Source organism: Helianthus annuus, chromosome 15, assembly GCF_002127325.2.
Source record: "Helianthus annuus cultivar XRQ/B chromosome 15, HanXRQr2.0-SUNRISE, whole genome shotgun sequence".
Classification (NCBI taxonomy): Eukaryota; Viridiplantae; Streptophyta; class Magnoliopsida; order Asterales; family Asteraceae; genus Helianthus; species Helianthus annuus.
In genome coordinates, this window is record NC_035447.2 from 64,839,585 (window position 1) to 64,853,400 (window position 13,816).

Here is a 13,816-nt window from a genome sequence, read left to right on the forward strand (position 1 = left end):
GCAAGAACTGCGTTGTCACAGCCGCCGCTCCACTCCAAGCTGTCCCTGCTCAACCGCAACCTCAGAACCGCCAGGTAGCGGCACCAGTGACCAATGCACCGCCGGCCAAGCGTGCATATACTGGTCCACACCCGCTCTGCCCTACCATTACCTATCATCATCCTATTGGGTTTGCATGCAGGTTTTGTGTTCACTGTAACCTGTATGACCACTTTACTGCTAATTGTCGTACTGGTCCCAGCCAAGCTCCAGCTCAAGCTCAAGGTAAGCTCCTGCACCACCAGCTCTCCTTCCTGCTCCACAAGGTCAACAAGCAGCTCCTACACCCGCTGCCCACGCAAGAGCCTGCTTTGCATGTGGTAATCCCAACCACTTTGCAAATGTCTGCCCCAATAGAGTGGTGAAGCAAGAGCCACAACAGCAGCCGCAACAACATCAACAGCAGCTGCCTCAGCAGCAGCAGCCAGCAGCCCGCGGACGTGCTTTCAACATCAACGCCCGTCAGGCCCAAGCAGACAACAATGTGGTCAATGGTACGTTTCTTGTGAACGGTATACATGCTTCGTGTATATTTGATACTGGAGCCGATAACTGTTTTGTGTCGTTAGAATTCGAAAAGCTCCTAAATCGTAAGCGCGCCTATCTCCCTAAGACATTCGACGTTGAAGTTGCCACTGGAAGAACCGTCATTGTTCGTTCTATTCTACATGATTGTACGCTTGAACTCAACAATCACGTCTTCCCTATCGACCTTATTCCGATGCAGCTCGGTAGTTTTGATATCATAGTAGGCATGGATTTTCTTCGTGAAAATCATGTTGAAGTCGTTTGTTTTGACAAAATGATTCGTTTCTCGCTCGCTAATGGTGATCAACTTTGTGTTTATGGTGAAGTCGCATCGAAGAATCTCCAACTCATGTCGTGTGTCCAAGCGAGCAAGTATTTCCGCAAGGAATACAAGGATTTCTTGGCACACATCGTAGTAGCGGAGGAAAAAGAAAAGAAGGCAATAGATAAGGTGCCTGTGGTTCATGATTTTCCTAAAGTCTTTCCTGATGATTTACCTGGTTTACCCCCGAGTCGTGATATTGACTTTCGCATCGACCTCATTCCTGGAGCTAACCCTGTTGCTAAATCTCCTTGTCATCTCGCTCCTTCTGAAATGCGCGAACTCTCGAGTCAACTCCAGGAATTGCTTGACAAAGGCTTTATTCACCCCAGCACCTCTCCTTGGGGCGCACCTGTCCTTTTCGTCAAAAAGAAGGATGGATCGTTCCAGATGTGCATCGACTATAGAGAGTTGAATAAGCTGTCTATCAAGAATCGCTATCCCCTGCCCCGAATCGATGATCAGTTTGACCAGTTACAAGTTGCTACATGTTTTTCGAAGATTGATTTACGCTCAGGCTATCACCAGTTACGGATCCAGGAGGAAGATATACCGAAAACCGCTTTCTAAACCCGATACGGCCGTTATGAATTCATCATAATGCCCTTTGGTTTAACCAATGCACCAGCGATTTTCATGGATTTGATGAATCATGTGTGCAAACCATTTCTTGACCGCTTCGTCACCGTGTTCATTGATGATATCCTTATCTATTCGAAGTCGAAAACCGAACACACATATCATCTACGTTTGGTTCTCGAATTACTCCAAGGTAATCGACTCTATGCCAAGTTCTCCAAGTGTGAATTTTGGCTAGAAGAGGTTCAATTCCTCGGTCACATCGTCAATAATCAAGGTATACACGTCAACCCCGCAAAGATCGAAGCTGTTAAGAGTTGGGTTACACCAAAATCACCATCCGATTCGTTCATTCCTCAGATTGGCGGGCTATTACCGTCGATTCATCGCTGATTTTTCTAAAATCGTCGTTCCGCTTCCTTCTCTGATGCATAAAGACAAGCCTTTTGTTTGGGGAACTGAACAAGAGACTGCCTTTCAAACTCTGAAGCATATGCTCTGCAATGCTCCTATCCTCGCTCTACCCGACAGAAATGATGACTCCGTTGTCTACTGCGATGCCTCGAACCTTGGTCTCGGTTGCGTTCTCATGCGACGGAACAAGATTATCGCGTACGCCTCTCGTCAGCTCAAGATCCATGAGAAGAACTATACAACCCACGATCTCGAGCTTGGTGCAGTTGTTTTTGCATTAAAGATTTGGCAACACTACCTTTACGGTACCAAGTGTACGGTCTTCACCGACCATAAGAGCCTGCAACATATCTTGAATCAAAAGGAACTGAATATGTGCCAACGCCGATGGGTAGAACTTCTCAACGATTACGACTGTGAGATTCGTTACCACCCTAGCAAAGCAAATGTCGTTGCCGATGCTCTAAGTCGACGAAGCTATTTGCATAGCATTCGCAATACTCGTGCCCAGCACGACCTCGAAGCTTTGATTCGTGACGCTTAGCACGCCTGCTTCATTGAGAATACCTTGCGAGAGGAAATGAAAAAGTGTGGTGCTGAATCGCACTTTGTCACCAAATCGAACGGTATCTACTACTATCTAGATTGCATCTGGATTCCAAGTCGCAATAACGTTCGAGATATATTGTTGACTGAAGCGCATAAGTCCCAATATTCTATTCATCCCGATGCCGACAAGATGTACCATGACCTTCGTCTACGGTATTGGTGGCCTGGAATGAAGAAAGATATCGCAATCTATGTTTCGAAGTGCCTGACTTGTTCAAAAGTCAAGGCCGAGTAACAAAGACCCTCTGGCTTACTCGTGCAACCCGAGATCCCTATGTGGAAATGGGAGAGTATAGCTATGGACTTCATAACGAAACTTCCGCGCACGCCATCAGGTCACGATAGCATCTGGGTTATCGTTGACCGCTTGACAAAATCTGCTCACTTTCTGCCGATACGAGAGGACTACAAGGTAGAACGATTAGCACGGATCTACACCGACGAAATCATCTGTCGACACTAGACGCCTCGTGATATCATCTCTGACCGCAATGGTCGGTTTACCTCGCGTCTTTGGGAAACGTTTCATGTCACACCCCAACCGATGACGGAAACATCGGGGCGCGACACTGAGCGAAACAGATCGTCCAAGAGAAATTCCATAACAACTAAATTACCGGATAGTTAATATTATGTCCCATACCATAACCCATCAAGTAAAACAATTATTGCAGACATAGATATCTCTAGGCAAATCATTGTTCTGACAACTCAAGATAAATAAATTGTTCGTTTGTTTCTTGACTCTCCTAAGCTCGATTCCATGAAGCAAGCAAGCATCCTAAGCATTCAAACACCTGTCACATACGATAAAATAGAGGTCAATACACATAGTGTAAAGGTGAGCATACAAGTTTAATAGTATAATAGAGTTCGAAATCGTTTACGCATAACCAACATGTAACATGTAGCAAAGAGAAAGCTAGTAGGTTATCGATAATGAAATATGCACAGACGTGACTGTGAGTTGTAGAATGCGCAACACATATCCCCACTGGGACACGTGAAGTAAAGCCCTTAACAACCCCTGTCCACGACAGGTGTTGAGTCCAAACTATAGTACTATCGCTGCTAAGGTGTCAGGCAACAATCACTGTGTTAACATAACATACAAGCATTCATCGAATAACACATATAATACATTAATCGTACATTATGTACGCGACAACCACAACCGTCAGATCATCTCATTTAAAGCACGTGTTTAACTATTAAATAAATCAAATTAAAATTAATAAAAGAAACCGCCAAGGTTAAAATCATCCATTGCGAGATCAAAACCCCTGATAATCAGCTCACAATAACTCACAATCATACCGTAAACCCAAAATCAACATTGCATTCTCCTTCTCCCAAGTTCCCTACTACTCACCGTTGCGATTCAACTAAGAATGAGTTTTGAGAAACAAAGCAAAGCAAACAACGACAGACCACAAGCGAAGAAGATGAATCCAGGTATCGATTGACATTTGCGATTTTATAATGGAATATACAGGGACTTTCTGTCAAATGCGATTTTGTTTATTTATTAAGGTTTTAGACTGAAACATATAGTTTTATAAGATTACGTATTGTTCATACTAGGATTTTGTTAGGGTTTATGACTGGTATGCTTATTTATTAGGTTTTGCATGATTATGCAGTTTTGTTAATGATAAGCTGATATATGTGCGATATTATATAGGGTTTTGTGAGGGTTTTGTATTACAAATGCGATTTTATATGTAAAGTTTTGTTTGTAGAAGGTTTTTGTCTTAGGTTAGGTTGAACTTGCGAATTGATAAAAACCTCCTGCGATTTCATATGATTACTTAGTTTTAGGGGATCATGATTAAATTATACATGCGATTTTAAATTTTTTAGTTGTCTAAAGCATGCGATTTATAAAGATTGGCTAGTTTGGGTAATGCTTAACTAAGACATGCGAATTGATAACTTATTCATGCGATTTTATCACTTAATAACTTAGGGTAAATGATTAACTGATAAATGCGTTTTTATAAAGGTTTTTACTAAAAGCATGCGATTTTGTAGAAATAGATTCTGATGATGACTTTGAAGGCCCAATATCAACACTGATAAAAGTTAACAAAAATAGAAAATGAAGGATTGTTGAAGAAAGTTCTGAAGAGGATGACTTTGTTAAGCCACTCCCAAAAAAGAAAAAAAGATGGCAGGAAATCTAAGATAAAGACAAAAAAAACATTCAAAAAGGTGGAACCACCTAAAACAGAACATAGGGAATTCTTCGAATACAGCAACGAAGCAATACTGCTGAGATGCCAACCTAACTCATATATGGATAATGTGGAAAAATTTTCAAAAATAGGTTGATGAGGTGAAGAATATGGGATTTGGAGCTATTCTAGATATGAATATCAACCATATTTCGACACGTTTGGCATATTGGCTAGCCAGAAACTTTGACGAGAAGTTCGATACGCTAAACGTAGGAAAACACCAAATAAAAATAACATCGGACACAGTTTATGAGGTATTTGTAATACCAAAGGGGCCAAAGCAAGTTGAAATAATAGTCGATAATAGAAAAGTTAAAAAGCAGGAGAAAACTGAAAAGAGTAAAGAACCGGGAAATGTTGTCAGGGATACATTCATCGGCCAGTGGGGGGAAAACACGAGAATTACCCATGGCTTAATTGCAAATACAATGGATAATCAAAGAGATGGGGGAAGCCTGTTTAGATTAAATTTCCTGGTGTACTGGATGACGTTCTTTGCGGAGATTACAAAGGCAACAACTGCAAATGATAGATGTTTGCTTAGTGTAGAGGCTGTTGAGGAAATACAAAATCTAGATTGGTGCTCATATCTACTTGACACTTTGCGTCGTACACGAGCGGGCTGGAAGAACTATAAAATACAGTTCGTGGGACCTGTTGCCTTTCTTACGGTATGCATTACTACATTTCATAAGATATTTCAAAGACTAGTTTGTTTTGTTATATAATTAAATGATCTTTCGATTTGTACAACTTCTATACACACATGAGTACAATAAGAGGCTTAAACTGTTTGAGAAAGCCACGGAGATACCGGTTATTCGTTACATCACATCTTCGGAGATTGATAAAGTCGAAGAGCACATTTCGGATAACGGACCTGTGTGGACATCAAGTGAGAGTGAAAATGAAGAAGAAGAGGGTTGTTCAACAGAGGAGTATACACTACGACCACCGGTTGACACCACAATAAGCTACAAAAGAAGGACTGCACGTGCAGTACAAAACGTAGAAACCGGGGAAGAGCCAAACGATAACGAAAACATTGATGATTTCATGGATTTCAGTTTTGAAATCCATGAAATGTCTCAGTTGAACCTTGAGATGGTAGTTGGAACACAGACACAGAAAATGATGGATTATTGCAACACTCCTGTTCAACTTTCACCATCAGTAATCTACGACACAGCCCATGAACGAGATCGAGAGGCTTAGAAAGCCAACAAAAAGGTAAGCGCAAAAAAATATTAATTTCAATTAATCCATTTATATTTAACATTTGAGTTGATAGTATCTTAACTCGAAAAATATTACAGAACCTGTTGAAAAAAATGAAAGCCAATGTCAAAAAATACCTTAATATGGTTCAAGATGTTCAAGGGATGAACAACTTAGTTTCCGAAGCAAAAACTAAGTGTTTTTGGGATCCGGAGATTATGGAGGCCTGTAAGCAGTGGGATGAGACGCTTCGGAATAATCCCATTTGTGTGCTGCCTGATTCCGTTAAAGAACATGAAACTGCACCCTCTGATGATCATCAACAGCATGAAAATGCAGCTTCTGAAGTTCAGCATGTAGACACTGCAAATGAAGAAAGTAGACAGAATGAAGAAGCTCATCAAGTAATATCCAAAGTTTTGGTACAAACGGCATCAGAAGGTAAAACATGCGATTTCAAAATTAACAAATGCGATTTTATGTAAAAAAATCTCTATTTCTTATACACATACGATACCTTTAAAAACATATGCAATTTCATACAAACACTTCACATTTGATTTCGCATACAATGTCATGTATACCATGCGATTTTGATTTTGATGTATTAAAATTCAATAAATTGTATCTATATAGGGGTACTGCAGCCAGATGATGAAGAATTGACAAACAAAGATGATGGAGGAGTGACAGACACCCTTATTGCAAACATTCAAACTGTCGAAACGGGTGTATACGCTTACAAACCACATGTAAAAGGTAAAAAACACTTTATATTAGAAAAAAATTAAAAAAAAATTATCTTTCTTAACTTACTATGGCCTGCAAAAACTAGTGAAAACGAAACTTTTATCGAAGAAACAGTGAACTTGGCAGAATCTACACAAAACATCCAAGAAAAAGTTCACGAAAAAGAGCCACAAGTGGAAGCAGTTTCTTTAGGAGAAACTACACAAAAAGACCCTCAACAAACCAATCCGGGGGTTGAAGTTGAGAAGGAACCGGAAGTTGAATGCCCTCAAGTGACGGCTGAGGAATTGCAGTCAGTTGAGTTGCTTTTGAGCCTGGGTCCCAGCCGGGAAGAAAATAAGGAAAAAAAACCAGCTAGGGGGAGGAAAATCTCAAAGCCAAAGCAAGCTCCAAAGCAAGTTCTACCAAAGGGTTTAAATGAACTCCTTTACAAGACAATAGAAGCAGCCAAAATTCGAGCTGAGAAAAGATGTGCAGACCTTGGAGACGCATTTTGTTCACCTTACTGCAACAGAGTGGTAAACATGCACGAAGCACTGTTGAATCAAGAATTGAGTGTGATCCGATATACATTTGCTACATTTGTAAACATAGAGTAAGTAAAACGGTTATATCAACTAATAAACATCTAAATATATACACTCGAAAATAATAATTATTTGATTTTTGCCTTGCAGGGATGAACTTTACCGATCAAAAACTTGGGTTCACACTCCTAAAGGTATCTTTGAAAGCTTCTACAGGGGTCAGTACATAGCATCAAACGGAATACCTGCATTTGTGGATGTTCTAAACCTTGAAGAGAAGAAGAGGGATAGAAAATCATCACCATACGCACTCTACTTGTTTAGCACAATGATGGTATGATATTATAAACATATTAGCATTTGAAATTAAAACAGAAAATGAATAATCAATGATTTCACATGCTATTTATATTTAAATCGCATATAGAATACTAGATAGTTTTATAATGAAAACAAAAACAACATTTCGCATATGGTGTACATACAATTCGCATGTGAAAATTATCACATCTTATTTTGCATGTACTAATTATGCTTTGTTTAAATACCCTTTAATACATTACTTAACTTTGATTCTAATTACATAACATACAGCCGGATATCTTTTACGACGAGGAGAAATACACAGACGAGAGACTACTAAACGTATTTGCCTCAAATTTTGAAGACATCATACTAAAATATGAGGTAAAAAAACTTGATTCGGTTGACTTGGTGTTTATTCCGGTACTTCAAGGTGACTACTTCTATCTCTTGTGCTTCCACTTGAAAACCGGCAAAATTGAGCTGATTGACAATTCAGCCGCTGAACAAGAGTTTAAGGAAAGATACAAGGGGCTTCGAGACACACTAGTAGTCTGGTAATACAAAAAGTTCTTCATATACATGTTATATTAATTTTATGTAAAAGATACTGACACAATGTTGCTATGTTACAGAGAAGGGTATTGGTTTTATACCTAAAAAAGGCTTTAAAACCAACACCAGCTATAGAAGAACTTGGAACATCAGTGATAGAAAGAAAAGAGATGGATTGGAGGACGGAGAATAACGGCGTAGATTGTGGAGTGTTCACGATGCGACACATGGAAACATACAAAGGAGAAAAAACACCATGGGTGACTGGGTTTGTGAAAGAAGATGAAGTAAACAACAGACATAATTCACAACTGCATCTCCTGAGGCACATATATCTTAGTAAAATCATTCTATCCGAACACAATGTGCATCGTCAACAAGTAATTAAAAAGGCAAATGCTTTCGATAAAAGGCCAGACAAAGAAAGGTATATGAAAGATTTGGAGAAAATAATCCCAGATAGGCTGAGTGCATTTATTGGAAAGGGCTATTAAACTTGATTGATGTTAGATTTCTGTTGAATATTTTTAGACTTGTTAGATAACATTAATGTTTATAATTTCGCATATGTTAAGTATAATATCGCATGTTTGACATTGAATTGCTTAAAATATGCAAAATGGTGGGATATACACATGCGAAATCGAAAACCATTCCATAACAAAGCATGAGAATTTATTGAAAACATACAAAACTTGAATGTTTTATTAAAATAAAGAACTAAAATAAACAACGTTCATTCAAAAGATGAAGGAAACTCCATTTTCATCTTCATCGAGCATCTTAAGATAGTTATTGCATCCGCCAACTCTTTCAACTGCTTCTCATCCCTCTCACCCAGATCAACCATGAACATAACAACAATTTCCCGAATCCTTTTTTCTCAAAGCCTGCTTGATACTTGATTCAGAAGAAGAGGATGTTGGTAGGTCTGCCATTTTTAATAGGATGTTTGAAATGGTGATAAAAAGATAAACTATATAATAAAAGAAAAAAGCACTGAAAAATTATTGATATGAATTATTGAACTGAATAATAAAACAAACTGTGCAAAAATACATATAATTACTTTTAAAGCGTGCGAAATATAGAGCTATATATGTTAAATACTTTCTAGTCTGCGAAATGCCCAACTTAAAATGCGAAATTAAATATTAAACTTCATTGTGTGCGAAATGCCCAACTTTAAACATGCGAAATTATTCATATGATCAAATCTTAAATACCTGGGATATGGTAAAAACAACACATGCGATATTAATAACAACACATGCGAAATGTCAAACTAATCAATAAACCCAGAAACAACTTATCTTCAACCTCGTTACAATCTAATAAACTGAAAATAGCTTTAAATCTGTTAAAACCCAAACAAAAACCATAACCCTATGATGAAAAACCAAAAACAAACATCCTAAAATGACGAATCGAGCATTCTCGGAAATCGCCAATCTGTGTTCGGTACAAGAATCAATCAAAAAACCTACAAATCGAATTGATACGAACACTAATTAGATGGACGGTTATGAAACGAACTCGTAATCTGCTTCCTTGTTGACGGAATTCCCTCATTAGCCCTCAGATGTTTGAACAAAATGTCTGATATACCCTTGTCTAATTAAATTGAATCAGGACACGTGTATGGCTGTGCGCATCGCGTACATAATGTACGATAAGGGGATTTGTATCCTACACTTTACCTATATATATATATATATATATATATATATGTATGTTAAATAATATTTCAAAAGGAAAAACTAAAATATAATAAAAGAATTTTAAGGGGAATAGTAGAGTTCAAAGGGTTACTTTAAAGTTCTTAAAATCTAGAAGATATGGGAAGTCGATAGAGAGACCGATATGCAGTGACGAAGCTTGAGATTTTCGACGGAAGGGTCAAAAACGTATATATCAAAAAATTTCTATAGAGCCAGGGGGTCGAAACCTTATATACCCAAAAATTTCTATACGAAAGCTACATATATAACACTACTGAGCGAAAAGTTCGGGGGGTCGCCTCCCCTCCCGACCCTTCTAACATGCGCCCTGCCGATATGGAAGTGAAAAATAAAAGTTATTTAGTATTTCTCTTAAATTAAAAAAAAAGGCTTTTTGTATTTCCCTTAAATTTAGAGATGGAGAAAGATATCCCTTAAATTTAGAGATAGAGAAAGAAACTTCCTGGGTTATGATGAGATAAGAGCATTCACATCCATTCCATCATATTTTCTCCCTAAATTACACTAAAAAACACTATATTTTCTCTCTCATTTTCAATTAAATAATATTTTTTATACCTTTATCATTATCTTTTCTCTCTTCTCCACTCACAACCACTTTCAAAATATATTAAAAAATTATAGGGGGTGAACAGTGTCCCCTCAAATATACAGATGAACAGTAACATTTTCTCTCACCTCCACTCACAACCACTTTTTATACTTTTTATAATATAAAAACTCCACTCACAATATTTGGTGGAATGGATGTGAATGCTCTAAGAGCATTCTCATCCAAACCATCAAAATATGTGAGGGGTAGTTTTTATATTATAAAGGGTATAAAAAATGGTTGTGAGTGGAAGAGAGCGAAAATGTTACTGTTAATCTGTATATTTGGGGACATTGTTCACACAGTATAATTTTTTTAATATATATTGAAAGTGGTTGTAAGTGAAGGAGAGAGAAAAATGTAATGATAATATTATTTAATTGAAAAGGAGAGAGAAAAAGTATTTGTTTTTAGTGAAAATATATTGATATAAGAGTTGTTTTTTTAGTAGAATGTATGTATAATTTGATGGATTGGATAAGAATGCTCTAAGTAAGGAGAAAGTTGTCTGGAACACATGGGAATGGTGGATTAGAGTAGGCGATTATTATTGGGTTGGGTAACCCAATCAATCAATTTTCTTATATAGTAACTTTTAGTTATTCATATATATTTTCTTACATATTTTTAATTTTACCATCCACATGGTTTTTGTATTTATATATTTAAAAAGATGTTTAAGTTGAGATATTTAAGTTGGGTGGAGATATAATAGCAAGTTTATTTGGCTAGGAAGGCTAGGAAGTGATTTTGACCATCCATTAAGTTAATCAAGGGCTAAGATTAAATCATGGAAATTGAAAGGAAGAAAAGAGGCGCGTGAGTTTGTTCAAGGGCATTCTAGTCAATCCAAGCCAATAGTTTCTCTCTCCTCCAATTCCCCCCCATTTTTTAAACGTTAATAACTCTTTCATACGACATTATTTTTTTATAAAAATTGCATAAAAAAAGAGCGTTTTTATCTTTAAAACGAGTATACTATTGCTATATTTTAAAAAAAATATTAAAACCCAGTTGCGTAAAACGCAATAGAAAACCCACCAGTTACGTAAAACGCAATGAAAAAAAAACCTAAAAAATGACATTTTTCTAAAACGCAATGCACCAAAAACACAAAGAAATGACTTATTTGTAAAACGCAATGGTCAGAAAACACAAAGAAATGTCTTATTTGTAAACGCAATGGCCAGAAAACACATAAAAAAGTGTTTTACCTAAAACGTAATGCACAAAAAACACATAAAAATGTGTTTTACCTAAAACGCAATGGCCAGAAAACACAAAGAAATGTTTTATTTGTAAAACGCAATGGCCAGAAAACACTTAAAAATGTCTGTTTTCTAAAACGCAATGACCTAAAAAAACAAAAGAAAGTGTTCTCTGTAAAACGCAATGGACTGAAAACATCTAAAAAAGTATTTTACCTAAAACGCAATGACTAAAAACACTTCAAAAATGTGTTTATCCTAAAACGCAATGACTAAAGATACTTAAAAATGTGTTTTTTCTAAAACGCAATAGCCAGAAAACACATAAAACTCTCTTATTTCTAAAACGCAATGGACACATAAAACTGTTTGTGAACTGTTTGTGAATTGTCTGTGAACTGTCTGAATTGTCTACGAATTACTGTCTTCGAAATGAGCCAATTTCTGGAAAATTAATTTTTCTGATGCGTTTTTAGTACAGAAAATTAATTTTTCTCTGCCCCTTGGACCCCGCCAGGGGCAGCCGCTCCTGGGACCCCGCTACCAGGGGCTGCCGCCCCCGGACCCCAGCCAAGATCGTAAAACGCAATGACTAAATAAAAACACAGATCGTGAAAATGAAATTAAAGAATTTCTTACATGGATCGAAGTCGGTTTCTTCATCAATTGACGAAATTTGAATGATAGAAACACTTATCAGCGATTGAATCGAACAAATCGAGTGATTATCTTCAAAATCACCAGAAAAAACGAGATTTTGAATGAAATTAAACTGGGTTTTCTTCGAAAAAAGCTGAAGAACACGTTGATCGGGTTTTGAATCATTGATTGGTGATGAAAATCGCACTATAATTTAGTGATGATTGAGATAGAAAGTGAAGAAATGGTTGAAGATGGTGGATTTTGAAAATGGTGGGTTTTGAAGTTACTGGGTTTTGAAAAAGGAAGAAGAAGGAGTTGGATTGACTAAAATACCCCTTTTCTTTATTTTAAATGTTGCCACATGTCATAATTCTATGACTTCCTATCCTTCCTAGCCAAAATTAACTTTCTATTTGATCTTTTCCCTATTTAAGTTATTAGATTGTTTAATTATATGATGTTCATTGCCTCATTGGTTCAAAGATGTAACAACATTTTACATGGGTTTCTAAATTTCGATATTCATGTTTTATATTTTGAAGGTGTTTCAAAATTTCGATATTCATGTTTTATGCGTCTTCAGTAGCTTAGTAGCTTACGAAAGACATTCATATTAATATTGGATTCATTGGCGGACCTATCCACAAAGTGAGGGGGCAACAACCCTCTTTGAAAAAAAAGTATTGTTTTCACGTAAAAACTCGGATCATCCTTGTTAAAAGTTTGGTTAAATCTCGTGATTGCTCTCATCAAAAATACAATTATCTCTCTGCCACTGATTGGATATTATTTTCTCTTTAAATATTTTCCTTCCAACTTGCAAAAAAACTTTCAAAGAGATGAACTTCAATTATCTCCCTTTCCATCCTTTTCATTATGGCAAGTTGCATATATAACATGTGTACATCACTTTCTTAAAACTTGAAAAAAAATAAACAAGTTGTGTAACTATTACAAAAGCAGCTTTTTGGTGGTGTGATTTAGAGAACTTTTTGAGAGAGAGCACCAACAAATATACCATTAAATAATCGGATTTGTTGGTGCTTCTCAATAAGAGCACCATTAAATCTCTAAACACCATCAAAAAATCAATGATAGAAACCAAATTAGTCCATCATTAAATCTCTAAACACACCACCAAAAAATCAATGATAGAAACCATAAGTCTCTATTATCAACCGGTCCGTAAAAATATACATTATTTGAACAAATGTTTTTTAGTTTTATTTTATTTATAAAACATCTAAGATATAATACAAAGGCAAATAAAACAAAAAACTATACAAACAAAAAAATGTATAAAAACTACAAACATAATGAAATAAAATTACATGTTCATGGGAAGCGGCAAAGAATGAGATACAAACATTATTTCTATAAATCCATTTCCTAAAATAACAATTTAAATACATACAATCAAACCAAATCAACATAGTGTATAATTGTACATCCTTGGCACTTCAAAGCATAAATGACGTTCATTGCCGTAATAGTTTTCCGGCGAGTATCTTTGGTGTATTTGATGGCATCACGCATAAAATCATCAAT